The sequence below is a fragment of the Bos javanicus genome, chromosome 22, assembly GCF_032452875.1.
Source record: "Bos javanicus breed banteng chromosome 22, ARS-OSU_banteng_1.0, whole genome shotgun sequence".
NCBI lineage: Eukaryota > Metazoa > Chordata > Mammalia > Artiodactyla > Bovidae > Bos > Bos javanicus.
Window position 1 is genome coordinate 57598861 of NC_083889.1, and position 13323 is coordinate 57612183.

The following is a 13323-nucleotide window of genomic DNA, read 5'->3' on the forward strand; positions in this document are numbered from 1 at the left end:
AGACAAATAAGCAATAAACATTGCAGAGAGTCAATAAACATTGCAGAGAGTTACGAGTGCCTTGAGGGAGATAAACCAGGGGGGGCAAAACAGGAGCGCGCGAAGTGACCCGATCAGCGCTGTAATTTTAAAAGTCCGAATTCTTAGGACCCTCCCCAGACTTACTGACTCAGAAATCCCTTGTGTAAGAAATTTTTCTGATGCAAGCTAGTTTGACAACCTCTGGAGGACAGAACAGGTGATCATGGAAGGCCTCCCCGAGGCAGTGACATGGAAAGGGAGACCCGATAAGGCGGAGCCTTTGTCTGCTCAGCGTAAAGCGGCCAGCACCTCGCTGGGACCCGGGCCTGGCACTGGCAGACGCGGATGACGCAAGCCTTTACCCTTGAGCCCCTGTCGGATTGGCCGCGCAAACGTAGCCAATTCTGTTTCCCTGGACAAGCGCTGGGATGAGGACAGGTGTGCACAGAAACTTACAAACCTAGAGGTGGCCCCTGAATGAAGAGGGTACCAGAAAAAAAAAAAAAAAACCTTTCAGATGGAGGGAGTAGCTTGGGCACAGACTTAGAGGTGTGAGAAGACACCACCTCATGGAAGAGCCAGGAGGGGTTCAGCGAGGCAGGGTGAAAGGGAGGCCGCATCTGTTAAGAGGCACAGACAGTGGGGTGTTTTGAATGTCATACTAAGGCTTCCTTCTATCAGCTGTTGAAAGCGGTCTCGTATATAACTGGCAGTCAGCCCTTACGGAGCACCTGCTGTGTGCCCCGCAAAGTGTTAAGCTTTGTATCTGGACGTTGACTCATTTAAGTCGCCCCACAACCTTATGAAGCTGGTAGCAAAATTCTTCCCATGTTACATTTGAGGAAAATGAGTAAGCTAAGAGTTAAAACGAGCTTGTCTGACGGTTCTTGCCGTGGTTGCTCCATGTCTGCATCTCCGGTGCCCAGCTCAAGCTGTGGCTTGGTCATGGAGTAGTTTGGTTGAGTGCAGAGTGCAGGCCAGCGGCAGCCCCAGCCTGTGGAAGGAGCTCACGGGTGGGACAGCTTGGCAATTTAGCAGGCTTCCCTGGTGGCTCAGAAGGTAAAGAATCCACCTGCAATGCGGGAGGCCTGAGTTCAATCCCTGGGTGGGGAAGATCCCCTGGAGAAGGGAACAGCTACCCACTCCACTGGCCTGGAGAATTCCATGGGAGAGGAGCCCGGCAGGCTATAGTCCATAAGGTCACAGGAGTTGGACACAACTTAGCAAGTAAACCACCAACCACCAGGCAATTTAGCCAGTGTATCCACTATGTGCCTTCCTGTCCCTCACGTGAGGAGTAAAGGCCCAGAAGTGACCCCTTGCAGGGTGATGGCTCCAGAGCACGGCCTGTGTCTGCTCTGCTGACCCCTGCAGCCCTGGTGTCCAATATAGAACCTAGCACTTAGTAGGTCTTCACAAGTTATGTGTTGTCCACAAAAATAAAGGCCTGGGACAGAGGTTCGGACAGTTGTTTGGGATTTTCTGGGACTGAAAATGGCAGAGGCTAGAATTTTTGTGACTTTGACCAGCTGTGCTGGGAGCTTGCGAGGAGGCAGAATTCCAAATGGACATGAAGGTTTTTGCAGCCGTGACTGTCCTCCCTGAACCTAGATGCCTGTGGTCCAGCCTTTGGTCCAGGTGGTCCCCAGAGAACCAGATACTTTCATTGCATAGATGAAACACCTCACAGCTCTGAGCCATGTCCATGGAGCCCCGCAGTGGCACTCAGGTACTTCCTAAGAATGCAGAGTTTCAGACCCCAGCCCAGCCCCATTGAACCACAGGCTGCATTTTAACAAGCTCTCCAGGTGATCTGTTCATCCCTCTGGAGGAAACCTGCCCTGGATAACTCGATCCATTACCTTTTGGCCAGATGTGCTGCCAAAGTCCAGAGGAGTAGAGAAGACTTCCCCAGGTTCTCATTGCAGTGACAACTTAATTCTCTGACCTCTGCCTCCTTATTAATACATTATCAGAAGGTTGGCAGGTTTCTAGGAATCTGGGGGCCAGCACCCAGCAGAACTCCAGGTGCAAATTGTCTCAGTCATGTCTGGCTCTTGGCGACCCCGTGGACTGTAGCTCGTCAGGCTCCCTGCCCATGGGATTCTCCAGGCAAGAAGACTGGAGCTGTATACCAATAATGGGTTGCCATTTCCTCCTCCGGGGATCTTACTGACCCAGGGATCAAACCCAAGTCTTCCTGCGTTGCAGGCGGATTTTTTATTGCTGAGCCACCAGGGAAGACCCCTGGTGCCTATTAGGTGCTCACTCAAATATATATAACCTGTATGAAGTTGTGATTTGAATTGTTTCACGAGCCAGGTGATGCCTGACACAGAAGATGTTCAGTGCACACAGTGAAGACAGGAATCAATACATGTTTCCCCCAAACAGGATGAAAAATCTTATATAGTGTTTTCATACTCGCCAAGCACGTTCATACACCTAACCAGGTCTGTAGGGTTTGATTTCTCCATCTTTTAACCCCACAGAATCAGATTATGCACACTTTCGGGCAAGGGTTCCAGGGTGTACCTCCCTGTTTCTCCAGATTCAGAAATGAATTTGACCCTTTCAAAGGACTTACTGGTCTCTGAACTGCCACAGAGTCCTTAAGCCTCTGGCCTTTTGTGGGGAAATTCTTTTGCCTCTGAAATGGGAAAGTGATGGCAGACTTTGTGTTGCTTAAGACAGGCTCTTCGTAAACTGTATGGATCCCTATGTGGAAGCAGTGGAGAAGGTGATGGAGGTGGTGAGGTGTGATGGGGGGGGTGGCGAGGGGCTGGGAGTAGCTGTGGCAGTCACGGTGAGGGTGGCAGGCGTGATGTCGTCGTGTCGCTGCTGCTGCGGGAGGAGGCAGGGGAGGTGCTGGTGCGGGGGGAGGGAGGCGTCCACTTGAATATGGATGCGAAGGAGGGAGTGGAGCAATCACTGAGATATTTGATGCAAGAGGAAAATATGTTTTAAAAGCTGAGATCGTTTCTGAGAACTAGCAGTAAAACCCAAAGAACCAAGGACCCCCCCACCCCCACCCCACCCCACCCCCAAGGCAGGAGCAGAAGGCTCAGATAACTCAGCCAATGGCCAACTTACCCTTCCCTGTAGGGCCTGCGGAAGGGAGAAGGGAGGGCAGGAAGAGACCTTGGTGCTTGGTTAAGACCTTGTCACGACTGTTGAATTTGGGATTTGAGACTAAGCAAAGTCTACTTTTAAAAGATCATAGCACCACGGGCAGTTGGGGAAAAAAAAAAAACAAAAACCACCCAGGTCTGAACTTGTTTAGCTGAAACCTCACGGTGGTGTGGAGTGATGGGCTGTGAAGTTGAAACGCTTACTTCTTTGTTTGCTTTTCCTAATACGAGAAAATGGATGGGAGACACCAGAGGGCTTTACAAACATCCGGAGCTAATACTGGTGGTTGGACTTGCTTAGTCCGCGTGGAACTGAGCCATAAACGCTCTCGGAGCTCAGGAATGGGGGTAAATGCTGTGTGGCAGTGATGACCACCCTCACTCTGGTTTTGAGCCTTTCACGCACATATTCTTCCCAGGAACCCTGTAAAGGGTTTATTATCTGTCCATTTCACACATGGGGAAACCGAGGCCCAGGCTGGCGAACTGACTGGCCCTTCCGGTGCAGCCAGAACTCCCACCCGCTTCGCCCTGAGAACGTGTTCTTAACTCCCAGGGTGTGCTGCTCTCTCTGAGACAGGCACAAAGGCTGCCTAGGTGTCACGTTTCTGAAATCATTCACCACTTTACTTCCTGCTCTCAGCAGACGTGAGCCACTCACGGTAGGTGTTATGCCCACTTGATGGGCTGGGAAACTGAGGCCCAGCGGGAAAAATATGGTGAGTCGGGGATTCCAAAGCTGGGAGCCACACCTCCTGACATCCAAGGCCCAAGTCGGAACCCTGTGGTGCCCTGCACACAACTTAGGTGGCCGTAGATCCAGACCACTGAAATCCAGCTCCTTGCTCCCGCCTGCCTGCAGCCTCGGCCAAAGGCGGAGCCAGCACCGAAGCTGGATGTGCAGAAACAGGGAGCACCCAGGCGGCGCAAGCTCCATGGCCAAGCATCCCGGACAGGCGGTAGGGCTTGGTGGTCAGGAGCCACACTGGAGTGACCTGGGCGGGAGGGCAGGTCCCAGCCTCAGGTCCCCTCTGATAGCTGGTATTTGCTGAGCGCTTAGTTGGTGCACTCAGTAAGTGATGCTAGTGCCTGCCATTGCAGGAGACACAGAAAATGCGGGTTCGATCCCTGGGTCCGGAAGATCCCCTGGAGGAGGGCACGGCAACCCACTCCAGTACTCTGGCCTGCAGAATCCCATGAACAGAGGAGCCTGGCGGGCTACAGTCCATGGGGTCGCAAAGACGTGGACACGACTGAAGCAACTTTGCACACAGGCACGTGAGTCTCTTATTTGGTGTCTCGGTAGCTCATTTACTTTTCTCAAGAAGCCTATGAAGTAGGCAGTGTTATGACCCCCGGGTTATGCAGGAGGCTACCAAGGCACAGTGAGGCCGAGGCGTTCGCCCAGGGATGTGCAGCTAGTGAGTCATGGGGATTGTGCCCTGGCCAGCTTTCTTACCCACTTCTGCCACCCTGTCAAGGACATGATAATGGTGTCTGGTCATAATAGGAGATAAATTATCTAAAGCATTCAGGAGCGGGGAAGGGGAGACGGGAGGTGCTCCATAAAAGATCATTAATCATTTAGAACACGTACGACATAGTTGGTGTCCAAACGCTGCCAAACAAAGTACACGGGGAACGGGGGGCAGGCACGCCCCACAATCAGCGCGGAAGAGGGATGGGAAGGAGCATTTACTGAGCAGCCTCTGTATAACGAGACCGGTGAGACGCAGCAACGTGGCGGCCCCCAGGAGCATGGTGGGGGAGCCGGGGCCCAGCTTCCTGCTCCAGCCTGGGGTTTTGTTTCTGGCCGAGATGGGAGCGCTGGCATAAAGCTGGGGCATGGGCCAGCCACCTTCACAGCCCTCTCTATAGCAGACACCCCTGTTTTCCTGGGTTCCACGCAGGCGGGCACGCCTTGTGCGTGGTATTCAAAAGGAAGTGACGCCGGGCCCCACAGCCTCTTGGGCTGCTTGCCCCACAACCCCGTGGCCTCGACAGCATCAGCTTCAGGGCTTATCTCCCCCTGGAAAGTAACTGAGTTGCCTTCTTGGCTCCAGGGGTGACCAGGTCTGAGCCAGACACCTGCCTGGGGTGGACTCGGCTTGGCAAGGCCGCCCCCGCTTCCTGTGCCCCAGAGATCAGCCCCCACCCCACCCCACACACACCGGGCTAGGCTCGAAGCCAGGGAGGAGGGGGCGTCCTGAAGGCCCCTAGTTTCACCAGTCACTGACCCTGTGGCCTTGGGGTGGGGGGACACCTCGACTCCGTGCACCTCGATTTTGTCCTCTGTACAATGGGAACAGGAGACCTTTCTCTCGGGTCGTGGCGAGGGTCGAAGGATGTGAGTTCCCCTCTCTCTTCCCTTTCCTGTACTTGAGGAGCTCGTGGTTTGCTCTGAGAAAAGGGCTTGGGTCAGCTCATCGTGGCACGGTAGAGCTGGGGGTGAAGGCAGAGGACTGAGTTGGGCCGTGGGGCTGGGGAAGGGCTGGTGACAAGGGGCTGTGCTTTAAAGGTCAAGCGGCGTTTAAGGGGGAGGGCAAGGTTGCCATTCCAGGTGGGGATGGAAGAGGGCAGGCCTGGGGCAAGGTCTCCAACGGCCAGCCAGAGTCTGGACTGTACACTGCAGGGGACAGGAAGGCTCCGAGTATTTATAGGGGAGGGAGGGGATGACTGGGCCAGACGTGTGTGGTAGCCAGAGTGGGAGAGGAGCCAGAGGGGCAAGCCTGGAGGCAGGGTGACCCACGGAGGCTGGGAGCAGGGCCCCTGAGAGAGAGATTGGGCCTAAGTTCACGCATGCTGCTGATTCAAGATGCAGAGTTCAAATCCATGCAAGGAAGCCTTCCAGGAGGAGGCAGGCTTTGCTCTGCACCCTGAAAAAAAAAAAAAAAATCACACAAGCAGACTGGAGCAGGAGAGAGCTGCTGCACAGGGTGGGGGTAGGAACTGGGGGCCAGCGGGAGCCCAGTGGGGCTGATGCGTCCAGGATGCACATAGCTGAGGGGGACAAGCAGGGGCCTCGAAGGCCTTTGTCCAGCTGGCTTCTGACGCCCCGAGGAAGGGCTGAGCGTGGGGGAGAGCGGAGTCCGGGGCCCGGCAGGGCCGCTCAGAGTTTTTATCACCACTGGGTGGGATCCAAGGTCTGTGGAGGAAGTGACCGCCCTCTTCCGGCCAGCCATATTTTTTTTTTCCTTTCTGCTGCCCCGTTGGCTTTTTCCCGAGGCCGCATTTCCACGAGGCCCCTCCTGGCCGGCTGGGCGTGGGCACGGCTCCACCACACACCCAGCGGCAGGGGTGGCCCGTCCCTAGGCTTCCTGCCCCTCTCTGGGCAGGCTGATTGGAGGAAAACAGCCCTCGAGCCTTCTTCAAAACAGGAAACTGCTCTCCCTGCTTCCTGAAGGACAGGAACTGTCCCCATGGTAACCGTGGGACAAAGAGGCCAGGTTAACCCTTCTGAGGTCCGATCTGGTGGAGGCCCCTTCACACCAGCCCCTTATGGGGGTGGCGCTGCGTAGGTCGTGCCCTCCAAATCTCACCAGCACTCGGGGGCAGGGGTGGGGGGCAGGGCCCGGATACCCATTGGATGGATGGCAACGTGGAGGTTCTTAACTCCGAGGGCGAGTCGAGTGCAGCGGGGCACACGGCGGGGTCAGAGGTCAGCCGGCTCCGCTGAAGACTGGCTCCGGGCTGGCTGGGTTCCTGGCGGGGCGGAACTGGCGGCTGAGCCTTCCGGCCTCGGTTTCTCTGCCTGTGAAACGGGCCACAGCGCAGGGCTGCGGTGCCTGTTCGTCTCGCACATGCGCACTCGTGCTGTTCCAGGCCCCGGATGTGGCTGCGACAGCACTAAGCTCCTGCCTTGCAGGCTGTGTGTACATGGGGGGCGGGGGCGGTCAAAGCCCACACGTCCATGCAGACCTGAGACTCACAGGGAACGGCCGGTGCTGTGGGCGGCGGGGTGGCAGCTGTGCCGTCTGGGGACACTGAGGCCCGGGGAGGGCGAGGGGGCAGCCGGGAGCCAGGTCTGTCCTCAGAGCCGGGCAGGTGAGGCAGGCAGGGCCCGTCCGCGTGTTTAAAGATCTGCCTCTGGCTGGAGGGGCAACCGCGAGTGACAGCGTTTCCTGGGGGCCCTTGTCCTGGGACCCAGGAGAGCCCTGAGTCTTGGGGAGAGGCCGTCTGCACTGGCGCTGGGGGGCAGCCTTCTCCTCGGTGGCCCACCAGGACACACCCACCCTCCCCGCCTCGGATACCTGAGGCCTGCTTCGAGGAGGACGTGGTGTGGCATTCACTGTCACCTCCGGCCCCGCACTCCCTGCCCCACTGGCCTCCTCCCCACCCCGTCCCCCCGCCCTTACTTGGCCACACTGGCCTTCCTCTGCCTCCCAGACCCTGCCTGGACTCCTCTGGCTCCTGATTCTTCTCCTGCTCTCTAAAGTCCATTCTAAAGGAGATCAGCCCTGGGTGTTCTTTGGAAGGACTGGTGCTAAAGCTGAAACTCCGGTACTTTGGCCACCTCATGCGAAGAGTTGACTCATTGGAAAAGACTCTGATGCTGGGAGGGATTGGGGGCAGGAGGAGAAGGGGACGACAGAGGACGAGATGGCTGGATGGCATCACCAACTAGATGGACGTGAGTTTGAGTGAACTCTGGGAGTTGGTGATGGACAGGGAGGCCTGGTGTGCTGCAGTTCATGGGGTCACAAAGAGTCGGACACGACTGAGCGACTGAACTGAACTGAAAGTGCCTTCCCTGGAGAAGGCAGTGGCACCCGACTCCAGTACTCTTGCCTGGAAAATGCCATGGACGGAGGAGCCTGGTGGGCTGCAGGAGTCCATGGGGTCGCTGAGGATCGGACACAACTGAGCGACTTCACTTTCACTTCCATGCATTGGAGAGGGAAATGGCAACCCACTCTAGTGTTTTTGCCTGGAGAATCCCAGGGATGGGGGAGCCCGGTGGGCTGCCGTCTGTGGGGTCGCACAGACTCGGACATGACTGAAGTGACTTAGCTTAGCTTAGCTTAGCTTAAAGTGCCTTTCCAGGAGGTGGGCATGGCAACCCGCTCCAGTATCCACGCCTGGAGAGTCCCGCGGACAGAGGAGCCTGGTGGGCTGCAGTCCATGGGGTCGCAAAGAGTCGGACACGACTGAGCGACTAACACAACCACCACCACCACCAAAGCGCCTTCCCATGTGATGATGTGTATGTCTCGGTGTTCCTCTCCCAGTTTATCCCTCCCTGTCCTTTCCCAGCTGCGTCTCCCAATTTATCCCTCCCTGTCCTTCCTCTGCTCGTCCACAGTCTGTTCTGGGGAATTTGCTGTGTGACGCAGGGAGCTCAAGCCCTGTGACAGCCTAGAGGGGTGGGGTGGGGAGGGAGGTGGGAGAGGGACTCAAGACTGAGGGCACATACATACGCCTGTGGCTAACTCACGCTGATGCATGGCAGAGACCCAGACAACACTGGAAAGCAATCCTCCTTCAGTTAAAAACAAATACATTTATTAAAAAAAAAAAAAAGAAAAGTGAATGGTTTCAGAGTAAGTTAGCATCGGTCCAAGAAAGAATGACTAGGCTAATGGTAAAAAGAAAATAAAATGCCTTCCTAAATCCTCAGCACAGGGCTGGGTGGACTCCCACCCCACCCCCAGCCACCATCAGGTCTCCTGTGGCACCTCTTCACAGGTGCTTCCTTCGCTGAACCCTCACCAGTGTCCTGTCTCTGCCCGCACTTACCCACACCTGAGACGGTCTCAGGACTTCACTTGTCTCCCTGTGTGGTGTCCACTTCCCCACCTGGACAGGGTGCCTGGGGCAGAGCCTGGCAGGGCACGCAGCGTGCCGCTCCCATGTCTGTGGCACACCTAAAGGACGACAGCGACAGAGGCCCCCTTCCCGGGCCCGCTCACTGTCACAGTCTGAAGACATGTGTCTCTCACCCGGAAAGCAGCTCTCAAGAAGAGCTGGTGGGAGGCGAGGGGACCTAGGGTTAAGTGTCTGCCCTGTAAAGAAATGCAAAAGTAGGAAGTCAAGAAACACCTGGAGTAACAGGCAAATTTGGCCTTGGAGTACAGAATGAAGCAGGGCAAAGGCTAATAGAGTTTTGCCAAGAGAATGCACTGGTCATAGCAAACACCCTCTTCCAACAACACAAGAGAAGATTCTACACATGGACATCACCAGATGGTCAACACCGAAATCAGATTGATCATATTCTTTGCAGCCAAAGATGGAGAAGCTCTATACAGTCAGCAAAAATAAGACCAGGAGATTACTGTGGCTCTGGTCATGAATTCCTTGTTGCCAAATTCAGACTTAAATTGAAGAAAGTAGGGAAAACCACTACACCACCCAGGTATGACCTAAATCAAATCCCTTACAATTATACAGTAGAAGTGAGAAATAGATTTAAGAGACTAGATCTGACAGACAGAATGCCTGATGAACTATGGATGGAGGTTCGTGACATTGTACAGGAGACAGAAAGCAATACCATCCCGGAAAAGAAATGCGAAAAAGCAAAATGGCTGTCTGAGGAGGCCTTACAAATAGCTGTGAAAAGAAGAGAAGTGAAAAGCAAAGGAGAAAAGGAAAGATATACCCATTTGAATGCAGAGTTACAAAGATTAGCAAGGAGAGGTAAGAAAGCCTTCCTCAGTGATCAGTGCAAAGAAATAGAGGAAAACAATAGAATGGGAAAGACTAGAGATCTCTTCACTCAAGATAATTTGAGATATCAAGGGAACATTTCATTCAAAGATGAATAAAGGACTCAATAAAGGGCTCAATAAAGGACAGAAATGGTAGGGACCTAACAGAAGCAGAAGATATTAAGAAGAGGTGGCAAGTATACACAGAACTGTACAAAAAAGATCTTCACGTCTTCAGATAACCACCATGGTGTGATCACTCACCTAGAGCCAGACATCCTGGAATGTGAAGTCAAGTGCGCTTTAGGAAGCATCACTACGAACAAAGCTAGTGGAGGTGATGGATTTCCAGTTGAGCTATTTCAAATCCTTTAGATGATGCTGTGAAAGTGCTGCACTCAATATGCCAGCAAATTTGGAAAACTCAGCAGTGGACACAGGACTGGAAAAGGTCAGTTTGCATTCCAATCCCAAAGAAAGGCAATGCCAAAGAATGCTCAAACTACCGCACAATTGCACTCATCTCACACGCTAGTAAAGTAATGCTCAAAATTCTCCAAGCCAGGCTTCAGCAATACGTGAACCGTGAACTTCCTGATGTTCAAGCTGGTTTTAGAAAAGGCAGAGGAACCAGAGATCAAATTGCCAACATCTGCTGGATCATGGAAAAAGCAAGAGAGTTCCAGAAAAACATCTATTTCTGCTTTATTGACTATGCCAAAGCCTTTGACTGTGTGGATCACAATAAACTGTGGAAAATTCTGAAAGAGAGAGGAATACCAGACCACCTGACCTGCCTCTTGAGAAACCTGTATGCAGGTCAGGAAGCAACAGTTAGAACTGGACATGGAACAACAGACTGGTTCCAAATAGGAAAAGGAGTACATCAAGGCTGTATATTGTCACCCTGCTTATTTAACTTATATGCAGAGTACATCGAGAGAAACGCTGGGCTGGAGGAAGCACAAGCTGGAATCAAGATTGCCAGGAGAAATATCAATAACCTCAGATATGCAGATGACATCACCCTTATGGCAGAAAGTGAAGAACTAAAGAGCCTCTTGATGAAAGTGAAAGTGGAGAGTGAAAAAGTTGGCTTAAAGCTCAACATTCAGAAAACTAAGATCATGGCATCTGGTCCCATCACTTCATGGGAAATAGATGGGGAAACAGTAGAAACGGTGGCTGACTTTATTTTCTGGGCTCCGAAATCACTGCAGATGGTGATTGCAGCCAGGAAATTAAGATGCTTACTCCTTGGAAGGAAAGTTATGAACAACCTAGACAGCATATTAAAAAGCAGAGACATTACTTTGTCAACAAAGGTGTGTCTAGTCAAGGCTATGGTTTTTCCAGTGGTCATGTATGGATGTAAGAGTTGGACTATAAAGAAAGCTGAGCACCGAAGAATTGATGCTTTTGAACTGTGTTGTTGGAGAAGACTCTTGAGAGTCCCTTGGACTGCAAGGAGGTCCAACCAGTCCATCCTAAAGGAGATCAGTCCTGGGTGTTCATTGGAAGGACTGATGTTGAAGCTGAAACTCCAATACTTTGGGCACCTGATGCGAAGAGCTGACTCATTTGAAAAGACCCTGGTGCTGGGAGGGATTGAGGGCAGGAGGAGAAGGGCACGACAGAGGATGAGATGGTTGGATGGCATCACCGACTCGATGGACATGGGTTTGGGTGGACTCCAGGAGTTGGTGATGGACAGGGAGGCCTGGCGTGCTGCGGTTCATGGGGTCGCAAAGAGTCGGACACGACTGAGCGCCTGAACTGAACTGTAAAGAAACCGACTTGGCTCAGCAACTGATGGTCACCAGGAGCTGCGTTGGGGGCGTCCCTGCTGACTCAGACAGTGAAGAGCCTGCCTGTAATGCAGGAGACCTGGGTTTGATCCCCGAGTCAGGAAGAGCCCCTGGAGAAGGGCATGGCTGCCCACTCCAGTCCTCTCGCCTGGAGAATCCCACAGACGGAGGAACCTGGCGGGCTACAGTCCACGGGGTCACAGAGAGTCGGACACGACTGAGTGACTACCGCTTTCATTTTCACAAGAGCTGTGTTGGGGGCTAGTGCACTGGGAGGGAGCCAGCATTCTCTCCATTTTTCAGGTGAGGAAACTGAGGCTCAGAGAAGCAAAGTCTTGAGCCTGAGACCACACGGCTAGGCGGGGTGGAGTTGAGGGGAAGCCCAGTGGCCTGCGCCATTCTCCTTACCCTTCTGAACGCTGAAAGGGGCCTCGCACGCGGACAAGGAAAGGTGACTGAGTTTCTGAAAAAACTCCGAGGGTTTGTCCGGGTCACTGCTACTGACCACATCACTGGGTTAACCCAGGCGGATACAAGCCTCCTGGTCTGAAGCGCTTTCTGGGCTGTTCAAGGATGACTTCCAAAGGCCCATTCCAGGCCCAGTAAGCTAAGGGTCCCTGGGGTTGAGGCGGAGGTTCTTCTTTTGGGAAACATGCGGCGGCGGCTATGGAGGCCCCACTGTGAGTGGAGACCAGGCTGGGAGGAGCACGGGGACCCTTTCCAGCCACAGAGCCTGAGGTTCCAACTGGGTCATCAGACGAGAGCCTGCCCATTAATAATCCAGCAGTGTGCAGGAACATCAGAAGGGGCAGGGGTGTGTCCAAACCTCGCCCTGCCACACTGGGCGAGCCCCCAGAAGGCCTGCCAAGTGGTCGATTCCAACCTCCAACCCCTGACGGCCACCTGCTCCTGACTTGCCCCCTGTGACGGGGAGCTCACATCCTCACAGGGCCGTCAACCCCTCGCGGGACATCTGTGCACAACCGAGGTGGCGGTGTCCTGACGGACCGGCGAGGCTGGTGATTGTAAAAGAGGCATTCTGATGAGCCACGGGGCCTGACTCAGGGTTTATTTTTCCCCGTGGAGCTCTGCAGTGGAGCTGCCTCTCTCTGCTGGCCAGTGGCAGAGGGCGGGGGAGACAGCGGCTCTGGAAAGGCCGTATTAATTAGCTTAATAAGCACGTGTGCACCTGTGTGGAGGGACCCGGAGGCAATGTCACTCCCTGCCGTGGACATCATCAGTTTCTGGGGGGTGAGCCTCTCCTACCTGAAATCCATACACAGATAAACAAAGCAGGTTCAGTCTGGGAACACCGCCGCCGGGGTCTCCATCCTTCCAGCAGGGGCTGCGGTCAACACACAGGCCGCCCTGAGGGAGACGCCTCCTAGCTGCCCTCCGGCGGGGCGGCTGCTAGCTAGAGCCTGACCCCCTCCAGTTCAGGGGAGGCCCTGGGCGGGGGGTGGGGCACGGCATATGAGGGAGGGGACCTTCTGCACGTGGTCTGGTGGATCCCCATGATCTCGCCATATGAACCGGGGACAGAGCTCAGACTTTGGGATGCGGGTGTGGACCACACTCTGGGGTCTGAGCCCCCAGGCCCGGCCCACCTCCCAGCTCTTGGCCCCCAGCAAGTCCTTGTCCCACTGGGGGTTCACCCTCCTTTGTAAGAGGGGGCACTTCGAGCACCACCCCACATGCCCACTAGGAGAGGTG